Source organism: Nelumbo lutea, chromosome 3 (assembly GCF_056320005.1).
Source record: "Nelumbo lutea isolate HS-2025 chromosome 3, American lotus-T2T, whole genome shotgun sequence".
NCBI lineage: Eukaryota > Viridiplantae > Streptophyta > Magnoliopsida > Proteales > Nelumbonaceae > Nelumbo > Nelumbo lutea.
The window spans coordinates 27799348-27819238 of NC_142686.1; the positions used below are offsets into that span (position 1 = coordinate 27799348).

Genomic DNA, 19891 nt, shown 5'->3' on the forward strand with positions numbered 1-19891 from the left:
ACTAGTTTTACCGTTAGGTTTGCATCCATTATTCATATATAAAGTGATTTATATTTTTTTTAAATTCCAATTTTACCCCTACTTCTTCTTCCTTTGAGAAACAAACCGAACTGGTTCAGTCCGTAAGGCTCTGTTTGATTTGCAGGATGATTTGGATGGAATGGGATGAGAAAGTGTGAAGTCTTCATTCTCCATCATTTGGTTTATGAGAAAATTATTGAGAGAAAACATGGCATAAATCAGAGTTGAAAATAAAACTGTTTAGCTCCATAAATCAATTGTCCCTCTAAAAAGTTTCAAACTCTCATTGAATCCATAATTTTTCAAATAACAACGGACCATTGCTATCCATGAAATGGGATTTGTGAGAAGACACTTTAACCCACTTTGTCATATAGTATCATGATTCATAAATTATTTTTCTTCCTGTAGTGATTTCAAGTGCCCATAGGCTCCAAATTAGATGACAGGGACCACGACGGGTGAGATGGGCTTGGATGAGACTGTGCTTGGTGTTTGACAGGGAATTTGGTCGAACATATGGTGGGTGATTGCAGTTTTTCAGGTTTAGAGGAGATTTAAAGGTGGGCTTCAGCACTACTGGCTTGCCAAAGTTGGGATTCGTTTATTGGTTTCTGGGCTTGAACATTGTATCTGTTACAATTGAAGGGCATCTGTTTGTTATATAATTGGATAAATTCTGATAGTAATTAATTATCAGAATGAGTTGAGTGCATTTGGAAATAATTTATGAAAATCACAATTTTAACCAAAGGAACGATAGTGGTGTTTGGAAACATTTGGTGGAAATCATTGTATTAGAATAACAGTAATATCCATGTCGTAGACAGGGGAGATAACATAGAGTAAGAGATGGAGAGTTGAAGAGAAGAACAGTGCTCTGTTTTTTCGAGAAATCGAAGTAAAATGGTAGAAGGAAATCAAACTCTGAAGAGAGAGAGAGAGAGAGAGCGCATTGGTTGTCGGAAACCATGGCAGCCAGGCCCACTGTGATTGCACCATATATCTATTTGGGTTTTGGAGCTCAAAAAATAAAGAAGAATTAAAAACTGTTGAAAAGGTAACAAGGAGACAACCGTCTATCTGAAAATATCACCGGAAGCTTGGACGTTGCCATTGGGCAGAGGAAGTGGAGAAGACAGACAACAAACTCTTTTAACAAGCAAGCCCGATACTCTTTCCCTTTATTTTCTCACCGGGGTCGTACTGTTTTTGTGCGACCCTGAATCCCAGTTTTTGAGAAAGTGCGTTCCCCTATTTTCCCATCCCATTTCCGTGCGTCTCGCAAAACAAGCATGGGAAAGTGGAATATTTTAGGAATATTCCATCTTTTCCATCACTTTGTAGCAAATCAGAGCCAGTATTGTCTCCATCAAAAATCAACTATACCACCCAGAAAAACAAAAAGCGAAATAAACACCGGGAACCAGAGAAGAGCTCCTGAGCGGATATGCTAGAAAGAGCTTCCGTGTTTCCATTAGAACTCTTTCTTCATCAATTCGGCTGTAAGTAATCTCAACGGAACACAAGAACAAAGAAAGAGAAAAGAGGAGACAGTGGATACGGCCCAAGTCCTTCAAACAATCTCCAACCTACTGCTAATCTTGCCACGAAGGTGCCGGTGCCGGAGGGGGTCGATGTAGACGACAGTGGCGGAGCTGTTATAGTGGTTGTTAGTTGCTGTTACAGTGGCACATGCGGCATCTCAGCAGTTTTTAATCCAAAGCCCAAAGAGAGTCGTGTCTTGCTGAAGCTAAAAATGAAAAATACGTAGACGACGATGGCGGTGGCGGTGGCGGAGCTGACGACGGTGGTGGAGCTGAACCCGACCCCAACGATTGGGTGAAGAGAAGTTTGGTTTGCAGGGGTTGCAGGGGTGATGAGAAGAAGAAGAGGAAGGGTTTGTTCATGCCATGGGTTGTAGGTTTTGTTGTAGACATCCTCCTCTCCGTCTCCCTCTTTCCGTCGCGGACGATGCCGTGATGCCATGGGTTGTAGGGGTGAAGAGAAGAAGAAGAAGAGGAAGGGTTGTTCACGCCATGGGGTGCAGGGGTTGCAGGTTTTGTTGCAGAGATCCCTCATCTCCGTGTCACTCTTTCCGTCTCCGACGATGCCATGATGCGTAGCGCAATCCGGTTATTCTTAGCCGGTACTCACGTGGCTCTTGGAAGGTAATTGAGATGAGGAAGAAGAAAAATCCCAGGGAGTTTATTGGGAGATACTCAGATGTTTAAGTTAGTACTATATAGGAGAATCAAGAGGGAGATGAAGGCTAAGAGTGTAGATAGTGCGTTCTCACTATACTTGAGAGATTAGAGGTCTCAAGAAGAAGTTTTTCTTCTGCCCTGAGGGCTTTTTATGAGGATATTTACGTCAGGTCGGGCATAATCGCCACTGAGCTCCTGCCACATCCGTTACCTGCCAAGGCTATGCAGGTGGCCGTTGTGGCGTACGTCTCGCCTGGGTGAATGACACGTCTTCGGAGTAATAGGCATGCCCTTGCATGCTGTGAGACGTGGACGCAGACTATCGAAAGGACTAGGGTTGTGCTGTTAGTAAGGGATATGGCGCAGTCTGACCGGTATGGTCTGTCAGTCGGAATCTTCTGGGGCGTGCTCGTGCGGGTCATTTGCGAGCTATTCTGTATCGAACTTGGAACACTCAGGGTTACCCTTAGTAGAATTGGCCATGGGGATGGCTTGTCCGCTTGGGAGCTCGAACGAGCTAATGACATTAGCTCGCGAGCTAAAATCGCCTCGGAGTATCTCTTCAAAGGTACCTCGGGGAGTTCGGGGTTTGTGCTTGCGGCGAACTCCTTTTGCGAGCTACAATGTAGCGAGCTGCTTTGTAGGCCCATCACTTGGTCGTACCAGGTTACAACGTTGAACTGTCGCTCGTGCTGATTCAGTGTCCATGTGTCACCGTTTTATAGGTTGGGTCAAATCATTCTTCATCAATTACCCCCACTCCCCGGGGTAAGAGTATTGCCTTAGTGCAGGGAGTTTATGAAGTGCGATGGACTGATTTGACGGAAATTCAAACTTGATTGACTGTCCACATTAAATGCATTTGCGGGAATCAAGAGATTTTTTGACTTTTCGGATTTCGAAAATGTGCTGAGGTTGCTTTTAACTTCGAACGTCGTGCGGCTGCAATTACCTTAATTACGGAAGACGTGTCACCAATCTCCTTTGATTTTCAGAAGGCGTGCGGCAAGGGTGCCCGCAGGCCATTGGATTGGCCTTGATCTGGACCGTCAACTTGGAAGGGTGGAGACTATAAATAGGGGGGCCCCTTGGGCCTCACTTTCTCCCACACCATCTTGCTCTCTTCGGATTTTGCGGTCGCGCACTTCACCTAGTCTACTCGAATTCCTCAGTTTGCTTCGTTCCATCTCTTCTGGTGAGTCCCAATCGCCGTCAGCCATGTCTGGGTACTCATACCATACCTACCACAGGGGCGATAGACAGGACGACGATGCTCCCTCGAGCTTGGGGAAAGCCTGTGAGCAGATCCCAGAGGCTCGGGAGGCCTCCGGCGACATAGCGTCTACTTCTAGGGGGAGGGAGCCTGACACCTTTGGACCTTCCCTAATGATAGCGGAGAGACTCAGGTTTCTGATCCGCTACTTTCGCCTCCCTAGAGACATGATTTACAGCCTCCCTACTAGAAACTTCCCTTGGGAGCATGGTCTCAATGACATAGTAATCTTTCAAGAACAACTCGAGGCTGGCTTGCGTCTCCCCCTGCACCCCTTGATAGTGGAGGTGTTAAATCACTTTAACGTCACCATTGACCAGCTTCATCCCAATGTCATTCGAAACATACTATATCCATGTGTTACGAGTATTGCCTTCATTTGAACCTTGATATTTTTGCCTCTATCCTTTGTATAAAGAACGCTGCTCCTGGGGTTCCTCCGGAGAGGCACTTTTATTACCTCTCTCCCTGTCTTGGCTATAAGCTCTTATACGAGCTGTCGAATAAGATTCCCGCCTAGAAGCGGGATTAATTTGTGGTCCGTAACCTTGAGGGGTGGCCCTTCCCAATTGCTTGGAGGGGCGCCATCCAAGACCCCGGGGCCGAGCTAGACCCTAAAACTCAGAAAACGATGATGTCCTAGGCATCGGTAGGCTTCCTTTGCTCAGACTACTTGGCCGAGGAGAAGCTCATGCAGGCCAGCCTGAGCTTGGGTAGGTTGTCTTTCTAGGTCGCGTGGTTTCTATAACGATGTCATACCCACATTCGCATGCATATATTTCATTCTTGTTGGACTAACACTGATGCTCTTCTTGGCAGCCATCATGTCCAGTGCTGATTCGCGCCGCCTTCTCTCAAGTAGTCAGAGGCGCCATGCAAAGAGAACGCGCCCCGACCAGACGCCCCCTTCAAGAAGTACTGAGTTCGGGTCTGTCGAGCCGGTTTTACCCTCCCTTCACCCGAGACTCCGGTGCCCCCACCCGAGGGGACTAGTGGGATTAACCTCGGGGGGGACGAGCTCCCTTAGCCGGGGGAGGCTCCCTGTAATCCCCTCCAGCCACGCCCTTACCCCCATTTCCCAGTGGGGAAATGGGAAGGGGTAAACGATTACCTCGTGGCTCACCGGAGGAGCCAGAAGGCGATTACCAACGATGAGATCACTCAGTAGGGGAATATGGAGCCCGGGGACCTCGCCGCGTTCGACTCTACCCACTGCACGGTGGTAAGTGACTCCTTTCCCTTTTCTTCTCTTGTTTTGCTCCTCTCCGCTGTACTCTGATCTTCTCTTCTGTTGGCAGGTGAATTCTGCCATCCATGCCATTGCTCTCTAGATGCGCGTCCATCATGTCGACGCCCTCGACCAGCGGGCTGCTAACAAGAAGCTCCAGGGCGAGCTCCATCACACTCGCAAGGGGAGTGAGTCTCAAGAGCTGCTCGTCCACGACCAGGAGGCTCAAATCGTCTGGCTTTCTGAAGAGAGCGCACGCTACAGGGAGGAATCGTCGAGGATGGCGGCAGAGAGGGAGCTCCTCAGGTAGTAGGTGTGGGACTTAGAGTCCACTCTTCTAAATTGAACTCGAAACTTTGATCAAATGGTGGAGGTTGAACGAGAGAAAACGGTATGAGATTTTAAAGACTCCCAGGCGGAATATGGTTCGGGTTCGTACCGCTCTGGGTTTAAGCTTTGCCGGTGGCTGGTTCGGAAGAAGTTCTCCGGACTCAACCTTGATGGCATTACAATGAAGGGTCTGTCTCCTGGGACGACGGACCAAGCGGAGGAAGAGGAGCCTGACTCCCCAGAGGATGAGGAGGCGGATCCCTACAGCGGTGTTTCTCTGGACTTCTGGTGGCTTCCGTGTGCCGTAAACCCGGTCTTTCACAAGTCTTTGGTTGGGCGGTTGTGCCCTGTGATAGTCAGAATTTCCCGGGCTGTTTAGCTCAGTTATTGCATTGTTATTTTTTTCCTCTCTTTTTTTTTTTTTTTTTAAATGACAATGAAAGTTCTCCCTTTTTCCTTCCAAGTATGATGTGCTCTCTTTATCTTTGCTAAGGCGATCTCAACACCCAAGCTATTAGGGCTACGTACCCGAAGTAGAACTCCTCGATAATTGTTACCTCGAACTTCTCCTTAAACCATTTATGGCATCTTTATGGTGCACGACAAAGTGATTACCACGTGTGCCCGAACTATATGCTCGTTGGTTATTCTCTAGTTCGATCATCGTACTAGAACAAACTATGCTTGGTGGGGTTTAAGCCCGAGCTGTTTACACTCTTCTCTTGAAGTTCATCCATGTCATGAAGATTGTGCCGAGATCGTGTTAGCTCGGCATTTTGGCCCTTAGGCTCTGGGAGTGATTTATACTTCACTTTTAAAGTTCATCCATGCCTTAGAGGTGACTAGATCTTATTGTGCCGAAATCGTGTTAGCTCGGCATTTTGGCCCTTAGGCTTTGGGGGTGGCTCGTGGCCTACTCAGTTGTTACAGATAGTATCGTCTTAAGTTGACAATATTTCATGCCCAAGATACTTGCTTCCCTTCGAGGGTCTCGAGCTCATACGTTCCTTCCCCGAGTACTCGTTTCACTCAGTAAGGTCCTTTCCAGTTAGACCCAAGCTTGCCAGCGTCGGGCTCAGGTACCATAACCTTTCGAAGAAGCAGGTCGCCAACGCGAAGGTTTCGCTTCTTGACCCTGGCGTTATAGTACCGAGCTACTCTCTGCTGGTAGGCTACAGTCCTGATATACGCGAGGTCCCTTACTTCGTCGAGTAGATCGAGGTTAGTACGGAGCTCGTCTTCATTCGTCTAATCACTGTATGCTTCTAGTCGCAGCGTAGGCGCCTCGATCTCTGCAGGGATCACTACTTCGGTGCCGTAGGGGAGATTGAAGGGTGTTTCTCCCGTGGCGGTCTTCTCCGTGGTTTGGTAAGCCCATAGGACGTTAGGTAACTCATCTGCCCACAACCCTTTAGCCCGGTCTAGCCGTGCTTTCAGTCCGCGGAGGTTGGCTCTGTTCGTGACTTCTGCCTGACCATTTACTTGAGGGTGCGCGACTGAAGTAAAATTCTATTGGATTCCCATGTCTTAGCACCAGTCTTGAAATTTGATGTCCTCGAACTGCCTGCAATTGCCAGAAATTAATACACGAGGTAATCCGAAGCGGCACATGATGTTCTTCCAAATGAAGTTTTGGACGCTACAGGCTGTGATTGTTACAAGGGGTTCAACTTCTACCCACTTGGTGAAGTAGTCCACTGCTACTACTAAAAAACTTCCTCCCACCCGTTGTCGGTGGGAATGGCCCGAGTAGATCGATGCGCAATTGTGCGAAGGGCCACAGGCTGGTGAGATACTTGAGGTCGGCAACGGGTTGGTAGTGAATATTGGCAGGCCTCTGGTATTTGTCACATTTCCTCACGAGCTCGATGGCGTCTGCTTTCATTGTTGGCCAATAATATCCCTGTCGGAGTGCCTTCTAGGCGAGGGCCCTGCCCCTAGGTACCCACCGCACAACCCCTCATGAATCTTGCGGAGTACGAGCTCGGCTTCGGTAGGTCGCAAGCAACGCAGATAGGGGAGCGTGTAGGATCTCCTGTACAGCCGTTCGTCAATCATGACGTATTTGGCTGCCTGGCGCTGCACCCTTCTGGCTGCGTTGCAATCTGTGGGAAGGGTCCCATGTAGCAGGAAGCTTGCGAGTGGGTTAATCCAGCTCGGCTCTGCTTGAACGACGGGAGCGACCTCCTCTGCCCCCCTGAGAATGCTAGGCTGAGACAAGTTCTCTATATACACGATTCTCATGGTGATGTCGCTGGTGCTGGCTAACCTGGACAGAGCATTGGCCTCAGCGTTCTCCAACCTTGGGATTTTTCTGATAAAGTGTAATCGGAAGTCGAGCAGGGCCTCTTTGACTTTGGCTAAGTAGGCTATCATGGTCGGCTCACGAGCTTTGTACTTATTGGTGACCTGGTTGACCACGAGCTAGGAGTCGTTGTAGATAACGATGTGCTTGGCTTTCACTTCTCTGACTAGAGCTAGTCCGACTATCAACACCCCATACTCCGTTTCATTGTTAGATGCCGCGAACTCGAAGCGTAGCGCGTACTCTAGTTTCGTGCCACTTAGGTCGTGCAGAACCATTCCGACTCCGTTGCCCTGTTGGTTCGAGGAGCCATCTACGTGAATGATCTAGGGCTCCTCATCACAGCCCGCGCTTGGCCGAACTAGGAGAGATGCCACACTGGTTGCTGTCTCATGGGGTTCAGACTCGATCGGCCTGGGAGCGTCGGGCTCATCCGAGCTGGGAGCCTCGTGCTCAACCGTCCTGGGGACTTCGGGGCTGAAGGTGCATTCGACTATGTAATCTGCTAAGGCTTGGGCCTTAATGGTAGTTTGCGGCTTGTATTGGAGGTCATACTCGCTGAGCTCAATGGCGCACTTCGTCAACCGACCAGAGACCTTGGGGTTAAGTAAGTCTTGCTTCAGAGGTTTATCAGTGAGAACAATAACAGTATGAGCTTGGAAGTACGGGCGGAGCTTCCGAGCTGCAATTACCAGTGCGTACGCTAGCTTTTCTATCTCTGGGTATCTTGTTTCTGCCCCCTGCAACACTTTACTAACATAATAGATGGGTCGTTGAACCTGATCTACTTCTTTTATTAGTACCGAAGTGACTACCTCGTCGCTTGCTGAGAGGTACAGTTCTAGAATATCGCCCTCTTTGGGCCGGGTTAAGATCGACACACTAGCGAGGTACTTCTTGATCTCGTCAAACGTGAGCTGACAGTCTTGGGTCCATTCAAACCCTTTGCTCTTAATTGCCTTAAAGAACGGCAGATAGCGGTTCGCCGATTTGGACATGAAGCGGCTCAGGGCGGCTATGCGGCCATTCAACCTTTGAACCTCCTTCAATTTCCGGGGTGGTCTCATATCTAAGATGACCTTAATTTTGTCCGGATTGGCCTCAATGCCACGCCGGTTAATGATGTATCCTAGGAACTTGCCCAAGGTCACATCGAATACACACTTGTTTGGGTTCAGCCTTATATTAAACTTGTGCAAAATTTCAAAAACAGAATGAAGGTCTTGTATTAATTCATGTGAGAATTGGGTTTTGACGACCATGACGTCTACATAACATTCTACTTTTCTGCCAATTAGTGGCGCAAACAACTTATTTACAAGCCTTTGAAAGATTGCCCCTACGTTTTTCAAGCCGAAGGGCATAACCTTGTAACAGTATTGACTGAACTCCGTGATGAAGGCAGTCTTTTATTCGTCCGCTGTGTCCATCTTGATTTGATTATAGCCCGAATAGGCGTCCAAGAAACTTAGCAACTCGTGCCCTGAGGTCGCGTCCACCAAGCGGTCAATTCTAGGGAGTGGGAAGCAGTCTTTTGGGCAAGCCCAATTTAGGTCGGTGTAGTGGACGCACATGCGCCACTTGCCGTTGGCCTTCTTTACCTGGACGGGGTTGGCTACCCAACTAGGGTAGTGGACTTCTCTTATGAAGTCAGCTGCGAGGAGCTTCTTGACCTCCTCGTCGACCGCTTTCCACTGCTCTATGGCTAGGTTGCGCTTCTTCTGTCTAACGGGCCTAACTACAGGATCAATATTCAGCTTGTGAGTCATGAGTTCGGGGTCTATACTGGGCATCTTTGCCGCGGACCATGCAAAAATTTCTAAAATTTGGAGTAAGAAGCTTACTAGTTAGGATCATAGAGGCTCTTGGACGGAAGCACCAATCTAAAGCATCCGAGCTGGGTTGGCTGCTGAGGTCGGAACTACGACTGTTTCTTCCACGGGCGCGGCTCGTTCCTTACTTTGCTCCGTAGGCCACTCCAGTTCGAGGTCGTCAGCCACATTGGTCTTTCCCTTCAGGGTGGCGACGTAGCACTTACGGGACTCAAGTTGATCACCCCGCGCTACCCCCACACCGAAGTCTGTTGGGAACTTCATAGACAATTGGTAGGTGGAGACCACCACTCGTAGGACATGGGTGATCGGCCGACCGATTATGGCATTGTAGGGGGAGGGGGTCACGGCCACCAGGAAATCGTGTTTGAATCTGACCACGCAAGACCATGTGCTGACTTCCACAGGTACTGTTATTTTCCCAAGGGGTCGGACTTCTTCTTCGCTGAATCCCACGAAAGGAGTGTCCGCAGACTTCAGGTCACTTCTCTGTAGCTGAAGTTGGTCGAACGTAGCTTTAAAGAGGATGTCGACCGAACTGCCTGAGTCGACAAGTACGCGTTTGACCTCGAAGTCGTTGATCCTCAACTTTATCACAAGTGCGTCATAGTGGGGGTAGTGAACCCCTCGCGCACCATCTTCTGTGAAGAAAATTGGCTCTTCTGTCCTCGGTCGCTTTGGAGGGTTCTACTCTTCTGTCCTCGGCCGCTTTGGAGGGTTATGCTCTTCTCGGGCGGCCTCATGCCTGAGTCGACAAGTACGCGTTTGCATACAAGCGTCATTGAACCGCTTGACGTAGCCTTGGATGGACTCTCCCTCTCTTTGCACTATGCTAAGGAGACTCTCTTTAGTTCATGGACACCGCTTGCTGGTGACGAAGTGGGACATGAAGGCTTGCGCGGACTACGCCCAACTTCTTATCGACCCTGGTGCCAAGTTCCGTTACTACGTACGGGCTGCTCTAAAAGTGGTGGAGAAGGCCACACACATGCACGTCTCGCTCGCTCTTGCCAGGTGCATCTGCGATTGGAAGGCATCTACGTAATCATTTGGGTCGAACGACTCGTCGTACTTGTCAAGAGGGGGGAGCTTAAAGTCTTTAGGCATTGGGACTGCCAGGAGCTCGGAAGATAGGGGGATTGAACTGAAAGAATGGGGGCAGACCGGCGAGCTCGGCGGCGTCGTCTCTACTTGGCGGGCTCGACATTCGTGCTGCTCACCTCTGTACTATCAGGAATGGTGTGTGCAGGAAGCAGCTCAGGCCGCTGGTGATGGCTACGGACAGAGGGCTCCTACTTGGAGCCTACGGCCAGAATCTTGAACCGGTTCTCTAAGAATGGGGTATCGGGCTTGGAGGGCTAAGACGATGTGGGTTTGGCAAGCTGGGGTCCTTCCGACCTGACCTCCCGTGGCGAGGCTGGAGTGGCCGGCCTTCCCTGTCTGCTGCGGGAGGAGGCCTGACTCCTTGGCAGGAAAGGTGCTCCTCTTGACTGTGGGACCTAGCTTGCTGTGAGGCTGGGTGCCGAGGAGGGAGTTGCGATTGCTGAAGCTGAGGTTGCGGCAGCAGGGGAAATTGCTACTAATACTGGTACTGAGAGACCTGGTGTAGCACGTGTTGTTGATAGATCTGAAACTGCTGAAACTATTGCATTTGAGCCTGCATGGCCCGCATGCACTACACCAAATCTTCCAACTGGTTCGGGCTGGCCACTGAGGGCACAACCGAGGGTTCAGTGAAGGTTGTTCCGACTGTGGTAGGGAGTGGAGCAATGACGGGTGCCCCTGCAAGAGGCACATTCAAACTTGGGATCCCGTCCATTGAGAGGGGGACGGTGAACTGTCCGATACAAACAGTAGGGAGCTGGGGCTGTTCCGTGGAGTTATTCATCTTCGCGCTTCGTCCGATGTTGCTAGAGGAAGCCATGAGCGTTGAGTTTTTGGAGAGTAAAAAGATGTGGAAGTTTAGAGAAAGGCTTTTCGAAGCGTTTCCCACAGACGGTGCCAAATGATGTAGCGCGATCTGGTCACTCCTAGCTGGCACTCACGTGGCTCCTGGAAGGTACCTGAGATGAGGAAGAAGAAGAATCCCCGGGGAGTTTACCCGGTGGGGATACTCCGATGCTTAAGTTAGTACTATGTAGGAGAAGCAAGAAAGAGATGAAGGCTAAGAGTGCAGATAGCGCGTTCTCACTATACTTGAGAGATTAGAGGTCTCAAGAAAAAGTTTATCTTCTGCCCTGAGGGCTTTTTATGGGGACATTTACGTCAGGTCAGGCATAACTGCCACTAGGCTCCTGCCACGGCTGCGCAGGTGGCCGTTGTGGCGTACGTCTCGCCCAGGTGAATGACATGTCTCCGGAGTGACAGGCATGCCCTTGCATGCTGTGAGACGTGGATGCAGACTGCCGAAAGGACTGGGGCTGCGCAGTCAGTAAGGGATATGGCGCAGTCTGACCGGTACGATTTGTCAGTTGGAAGCTTTTGGGGCGTGCTCGTGCGGGCCATTCGCGAGCTATTCTATAGCGAACTTGGAATACTCCAGGGTTACCCTTAGTAGAATTGGCCCCGAGGATGGCTTGTCCACTTGAGAGCTCAGAGGAGCTAATGACTTTAGCTCGCGAGCTAAAATCACCTCGAAGTATCTCTTCAAAGGTACCTCGGGGAGCCCGGGGTTCGTGCTCACTGCGAACTCCTTTCACGAGCTTCAATGTAGGGAGCTGCTTTGTAGGCCCGTCACTTGGTCATACCAGGTTACAATGCTGAGCTGTCGCTTGTGCTGATTCAGTGTCCATGTATCACCGTTTCATAAGTTGGGTCAAATCATCCTTCATCACATGGGTTGTAGGGTTTGAAGAAGAATCAGAGCATGAGGTGCAAAGCCATTCTCTTCTTCTCTGAAGTCTAAGCAATCCTAAGCAAACTGGGCTCAGTGAGGATTGGGCAGGGATTCTTGGGCAGTATCCACTGGTTCTGACTTGAAAGCCGAGAAACAGTAGTTGTGCGAACTCGGTGGAACCCAGATATGAGATTTAAGAGATACTCAGATTTGAGGAGAGGGAGAAATCTCCGTTTACGAACGTTAATGAAACATAAGGATTAGTCAATTTTCAAAAATAGTAAGAATAGCTTAAGCCAATTTTCAAATAGTAAAGATAGAGTTAGCCAATGGATAGTTTAAAAAATTTACCCAAAAAAAACCTTGGCCCATGTGATTCTCACCTACCCTATAGCCCCTTTTACTTTATCCAAAATCTACAAAACTCTATAAGGTAGTGGTGCAAGTTGGAAGAAGGCCCCAAACCGAGGTCAAGTCCAATGTTTCAATCCAGGTCTAGCCCAAATGGAAATTTGACATACTTGGGTTGGGCCAAAGCATGGGCTGGAGTTGGTTAATCATGCCTGTCTATTAAAAAGTTATATGAATCTATTTAATATCAATGATTTAATTTCTTAAATAGAAATTTTTTATATTTCTGTCATATAAATATTCATAAATGCAATACATGTATGTATTTACATATATATTAATATATATATATATATATATATATATATATATATATATATATATATATATGTTATGTATATATATGTATGTGTGTATAATAAAATGTTGGAAATGTATTGGTGTTCTGTATGTATTTCACATGTGTTTGAAATTGTGCATTTTGGAACAGATCACACTCTTTGATGGTGTGGTGTTTTGTGTTTCAAAATATTGGGGTTTAAAATGTATTGGTTATCAACTGAAATGTATTGAACCAAGCAATAAAGTATGGTTTGTTATAGAAGAGGAGAAACAATGGTTGTCAAAAACTGGTGTTATTTTGTATTCCAGAACCAAGAATTACTGGTTCCAAAATATGCCACACTAAAATAAGATGTATTCAGCATGACATGTTTCGTAACCAGTTGGAACAAAAATTCACCACAGTACCAAAGTCGTTCGCAATTCGATCACCAGACGTCTTTGTTTTTTTTTTTTTTTTTCTTTTCTTTTAGCCTGTCTAAAAACAAATAGATATAAATCAGATCTAAATTCTTGAAAAGAATAAAACCTACCAACAGTATAGATAGTAACTATTCAACCTAAAAGTTTTAATCTGTTAGGGGAAGTTCCTGAATAGATTTTTATTTTCTAACATTCACAGAAAAGATCACGCCCAAGACCATTGGGCTTGAAGCATGAACGAGAATAGATCCACTCACACATTATGTTGAAATTTAATTAATTATATTAGAGTTAATGAGGATCGAAAATTAGACTATTTGGTCAAACAGGTTATGATACCATCTCAAGAAACCGTGGTTAAACTGTTAGGTGAGATCCCTCAATAGACTTTTATTCTCTAACAAAATAAGTCTTCTGCAATCAGTATACACGCTCAATGCTCAATGGTGATGCAAGAACACCAAAAAAAGCCAAAAACCAGCACCACCTCTATTAATGAATTTTTAAATTTGTTAATGTAAGATTTTACTAGTTCTGGATTCACCATTAAGGTTGCCTTTATGTTCTGGTTCACCTAGACTTTCAAATCTTGTTGTAGCTCTGGCAGTGTCGTCACCGGATATGATGGCGATAAATCCCCTGAGCTATTTACGTCCAACGGAATTTCTGAATCATAAACACAAAAGGTGAATTGTGTTTTCCACCAACCTCTTTAGATTTACCGATTGTAGTTTTCATGCCTATTACTCCTTAAGATGTATCAGTACCCAGCTTCTTTTATATAGTCATTATCTATTATAAAATCCTTAAGATGTATTCATCAGGTTTGCCCTGATGGAGGCCAATCTCAGTGGGAAAGTTAGGGCAAAGCCCGTTTTAGCAGTTTTTACTACCTTGAATTGGGAGTATCTCTGTATTTATATGTTTTATTTCACAGAGATTCCCAATGCAAGGTTGAAAAGGAACAGTATGGGCACAGGTTTGCCCACACGGAGGCCAATCTCAATAGTATTTTTGAATCATCATTGACTCAAATAGTTGAACTGTCCAATCAATCACCAATAGGCAATAATTGACCCCGATCAGACTTGGTCATGTAATTAGGCCCGTGGGCCTGACCTCGGGCCTAATACAATAAGCTCGATTGTGTTTCGGGCCGGGCTGGGAATTTGTCAAAAAAGCCCGGCCCGGCCCAACTCAACATTATATATTTTATAAAATATATAATGTGTATTTTATATATTATATAAATAATATAAATAATACAATATTTATTAAAATATATATTTAAATTTTAAAATATACATTTTTTATTCTTTTCTTTATAATTTCTCTCTCTCTCTCTCTCTCTCTCTCTCTCTTCAACCGCTTCAGCAATAGTAACAGTATGGTCAAAATTTTGAACTCAGGCCCAGACCCAGGCTTTAGGCTTTTTATGAGGGCTGGGGTCGGGCCCATTGTAGACCCAATTATCGGGCTAGACTCGGATTCAGAACTTAGAAAAATCTATTAATACAGAGTGAACCCAGCCCAAATCTCAGAATTTGAGATGTGCTCTTCCCATTGGTGAAATGGGACATACTCTTACCATATGTTATCACACAGAGGTGAGGTGTGATGTAAATTTGTAAATGTTGAGAGCTTTTTGCATTTAATCTCGTTTCTCCCGATAGCATATACTCTTCGCATATGGTATCTAATTCATGGGGAAATAAATGTTCCTGAGATGCTGCTAGTTTACCTGTGCTTTTTAAGTATACAAAGTTTTTGATTTGAGGTTCATTGTCCCCCATTCATCGATATAATATATTATAATATAAATATAATTTTAATCGAATCGAATTCGAATTCATGCTTTTAAAATTCCAACGAATCCTTATTGGATTCGGATCAATCCAATTTTCTTAACAGATCGGATATGCTCTTGCTGAATCCGATCCGATCTGTTTGCAGCCTTAACTCAAATTTTATTGGGTGCTTAAACCCATCTCAAAGTCAAAACCCTTAAACCCAAAACCTTCCAATTCTTCAAACAACCCTAGATTCCCTCAAAAGATTCGACGCAAAGATAAAAATGACGCCTCAAAATAAACCCATTGTCCTTAGGCCTTAAACCCACAAACTGCATTTTATGGAGTTGAGATTAGGCTCAATTCTAAAATTGAGGCATACAACCCCTAGAAATCCAATCAGACCCCAAACATTATAATTATCCACTAGGAATCTCTCCACCAAAAAAATCAATCATTTAGGCCTGTTATTTTTTCGGTAAGTTATTTACCTAGGTAACTGCAATTATCTGGGTAAATTTTCTTGGGAAATACTTAACTGAGTAAGTAAATTTATCCATGTTCTTTTATTTCCCAAGAAAATAAGATAATGACAATTTTATCCATAAAAATCTATTATTAAAAGGACGTTTTTATCCCATTCAAGTATTAACAAATTTCTCCTCAGGTGAAAAAGTTATTTATCCACCTAGGAGATAGGTATACCCAGATAAATGATATGCAAAAAAATAAACTTTCCCTGATCCCCACATAAATATGAAAAATGAATATGAAATTCTTGGTCAATGAAAACCAAAATTCCATTGACTAATTTTCCCCCTCTTAAAATCCCAAAAAATAGAACGCCCCCTTAATTCAACCAATGGATCATTAAATCGAAAAGTGTTCTTTTATGACAATTTTAGAGCCATGTAGACTGTCGCTGAGATCAATAATCTGACCCAACAATAATGAAATTCACTTATAAAATGTCACAGTTAAAGAAAATCAAACCTTCCATTGACCTCTATATGATACTAATTCCATACAACCCCAATTGGTTGATTTCAACTCCATTGACCCAAACCCAGGTATCAAATGCAAAATCCAACACAATTATGTAATTGAACACAGAAATCAGGGAGATACTATCCCCAAGAAATCTTGGTATACCACTTGGATGGCCAGGATTGATTAGTTGAGTTAGGCCTAAAATTTTGATAGCTTCTGTACTTTTGTGTTGATTATAAAGTTCTAAATATCAACACGGGCCAATACGCCCTACTGGTGTATCGACCAGTGTCGGTGGTTTTTTTCTGAGCCAATGGCTGACCTGATACAATTCCTATAGGGGCATATTGGGAAGTCACCAGCACAATACATATCAATTGATACGGGCTGATACAGGCCGATACGTATCGATACTTTTATTATTTGGATGGTCAAAATTAATAGTATTGAAAGATTACTTTGATGGTCCAAATCATTTTATTATTTTTTTTGGTAAAAAAAAGGAGAATTTTATTGAATGCTTCGGAGGATACATAGCAGGATAGTTAGCTATGTAATAGTTCCATGACCAAGATTATTTGTAAATTAAAACTATTTGAACACCACTAAGATTTCTAAGATTTATTGACTGATCTGAACGCACAAATTCAATAATCTAGATCTTTGGTAAAAAGATTTTGGATGAAAGTGTCGCCTTTAGTGATATTAATGGGTAAAGAAAAAACATTCCTAAAGTTAGAAAAATCTATCCCCTTGTCCAAACGGTGACAGGAGTCTATATATTATATATATATATACGGGGACCTGTGTGATGCATGGGAAAATCTGAAAAATTAAATAATTTTATTTATTATTAATTAATTGATAATTAATAATCAAATTTTGTTGTTAATTAATTAAAAGTATTCAAAGTTATTGTTAATATTTAATTAATAATTATATTTTTCATTTAATATTGATTTACAAAAAATAATTATTGTGAATTTAATATGAACAAATATTTTTTTAATAAATTTAATATTATTAATCATTTGTAGTAATTTTAATAACTTTTATTATTTTCATTATTTTTAAGTGAAATTTTGATTGACTTTAAATAAATAAAAATAATTACAAAAACTAACATTTTTATTAATTTTTCTAACAATTAACAATTGTACAGTAATTGCAACGGGGTGGATTCAAAGCAGCGCACCCCATCCTTGTCCCCACCCCGTAGTCAAGACACTCTACCCCGTCCCAACCTTGTCTCTAGTGTTAAGCGGGTTCAAGGCAAGGCACCCACTCCTTGTTAGGGACAGAGAATCCTCGAATTTCCTTTCGTCTTTAGTGTAAGATGAATGCACCTACTCCTCGTCAATCAAGTATTCAATTTGATGAAAAAAATGATCAAAATGATATACCGAGTATTAGCCACATGGTAAATTTCTAAAAGTACACTAAATTGTCTATAATTTTCAAAACTATAATTTTATGAAAATTTTGGAAAAATTATTACATTTGCATTATTTTGAAAATTTATTCAAATTTATTTTAAAATTGTTATTAAATAATTTATTTTCTTTTAAATGGTTTACTTACAAAATGACACTAATTTATCTTATATTTTCTAATATAAACTAATAAATAATTTCCTCTTTCCAATATTATACTAATTTATCTTAATAATTTGTGTAATTAATGGTTTAAATTATAGTTTTCCCTTTCCTATACTCATTTATCTTTAATAATTTACAATGAAAATTACATAAGTTTTCAAAAGTTTTCCAAAATCTATAAAATGTAAAAATTTTCCAAAATATTCCAATATTTTTCAATAATTATTTAATACATTTTAAATACTCTCAAAAATTTTATATCTTTTAATTTCCAAAATTTTATATCTTTATTTTCCAATATAAGTTCATTAATAATTACATTTTCCAACATTATAATATTTTATTCCCCCATCTGCATTCGGTTATTAACTATAATAATAGCAATAACTAAAAATTCATACTTTTTGATAATTGTTAAATATAACTCTCAATTTTATATAAATTAGTTAAAGAGTTTTCAATTTATATAGAATGTTGTTAATTAACTTGAATATAATAGTATTTACCCAAAATACTTTAAAAAATCATGATGAGTTAAATAATAACAATATTTATTAATTTTTGATAATTTACTAATCATATTTATCAACTTTTGGTAATAACACTATTAAATACTCATTGAATATGGGTTGGATTAAATATTAATCATGTTTAACTATTTATTAATTAATATGAATATTTTAAATGAGAGATTGGGCATAGATTGGGGAGAGATTTTAGGAATTGATAGAGGAGTGGGGTAATATGATATATTCATAATGGCTTAGAAGAGATACGGAAAGAGATTCTAAGATATTTTTAGATAGTTGGATTAAGAACGGTGACATGGCTTAATGAGAGTGGTAGGAAGGGGAAAGTAGAGAATCAACAAGAATGCAGGGTAGGGGTAATGGAGTAAGAATAGGCATGGTAAAGTAGACCGTCTTGCTATATAATTTACACTAAAAAAATAAAAATAACACCTTTTTGTTAGTCAATAACCCAATAACCAAGATGATCACTTAGCATCCCTCAGATGAAAGGGATGGTTAATGGGCCTCACCTCATGTGCACCCTACTCTACCCCATTCCTGATTCTTCTATAATGTGTAACTGTGTATTTTGTGATACCGCATATAGGATTTTACCCGTATTTAGTTGTAGGTGAAGGGGAGAGGGTAAAAATAAATTGAGCCTGTATCTAGTAGATCTACTGACTATAAGACCCTATAGTTGTACATGGGTAATGTCTTTGTACTTGATATTGTTATTCATTGTAGTGTCTTCACTATCTTGTGCACAGGATGTGGCCATCAGATACAAACTGGAGTGTATTTTGCACAGGATGTGTCCAGCATTCTGTGATCAGAAGATCCAAACTCATCAGGGATCCGGAACGGCTGGTTTAGTGCCCAAGTAAACAAGATTGTTGTAGGACCTTCATTAGATGCTTCTTGGCCTATGTTTCAAATAGGGGGGGATTTTGACTTTTTAGGTTGAGGGCACAGGCAGATGGATGTTGATTGTTGGACCTCCACTCAATGCCTTAATTCCTGCCCCATATTCCAGAGTCCAGACTTCCAGCTCCATATATGACCTACCAATTACCACAAGTATCAAAACCAAACCAAACCTACATAGCCATGTTTGCCATTGGGGTCCATTCAATGGTGGGTCCCAATTCCTAAAATGAGACAAATGACAAGTTAATGGCTTCAGACCGACCCAGATCACATCTCCACCATTTAAAAGTAAATCTTCGGCCATGTTTCATTTCACGGTCTTATTAGTAACTCCTCCTTGAGAGTTGAAACCCGTAATGGTAAATTGGTAATGGCCCTCCCTACACCTTGCTCATGAATGGTGAACCTAACAAAAAATAAACTTGCTTGGGTAACTGGGCTTCTACATTGTTATTTGTTACTGCACTCGATCGGAGTCAGATGGTCAATTTGTCCTGCCTAGCTAGCTAGGAATCGACATTGGATGCTCTGAAAAGTCTCAACCCTCCTCACCCACCACCCAAACCCATTGTGACTTCACTGTGAGGATAGACAGTCGTCGATGCTGTCATCCCAAAGCACACTCACCCACCCACCTCCTCAGTCCTCAGTTCTCACCTCACCTCTGTCCACACTCCACACTGTTAGATCTCAGGAACCCGGCCCCATCACATGATTCATCTGACATGCCCACCAGCTGTTGCTCGCACGTCACACCACCACCCTTCCTGACCTGCCTTAGCCTGCCACAGGGAAAGAATCAACCCATGTTTTGGGTAGCTATTCTACAAAAGCCCTTTCAGCCGTTGGATTAATGCCATCAGATCGAATACATGATGGGCCAGGGATGTTTTATAAGCTATCGATTACACTCAATCAGCTAG

General features: G+C 43.4%; 1 long non-coding RNA gene across 1 annotated transcript; it reads left to right on the forward strand.

The window, feature by feature from the left end:
• The first annotated feature begins 275 nt into the window (after positions 1-275).
• On the forward strand, positions 276-5308 carry LOC148863855 (uncharacterized). The gene is made up of 2 exons (XR_016109628.1): positions 276-4723; positions 4800-5308. It is a non-coding gene; the product is annotated as an uncharacterized LOC148863855 (long non-coding RNA).
• The last annotated feature ends 14583 nt before the right edge of the window (positions 5309-19891 follow it).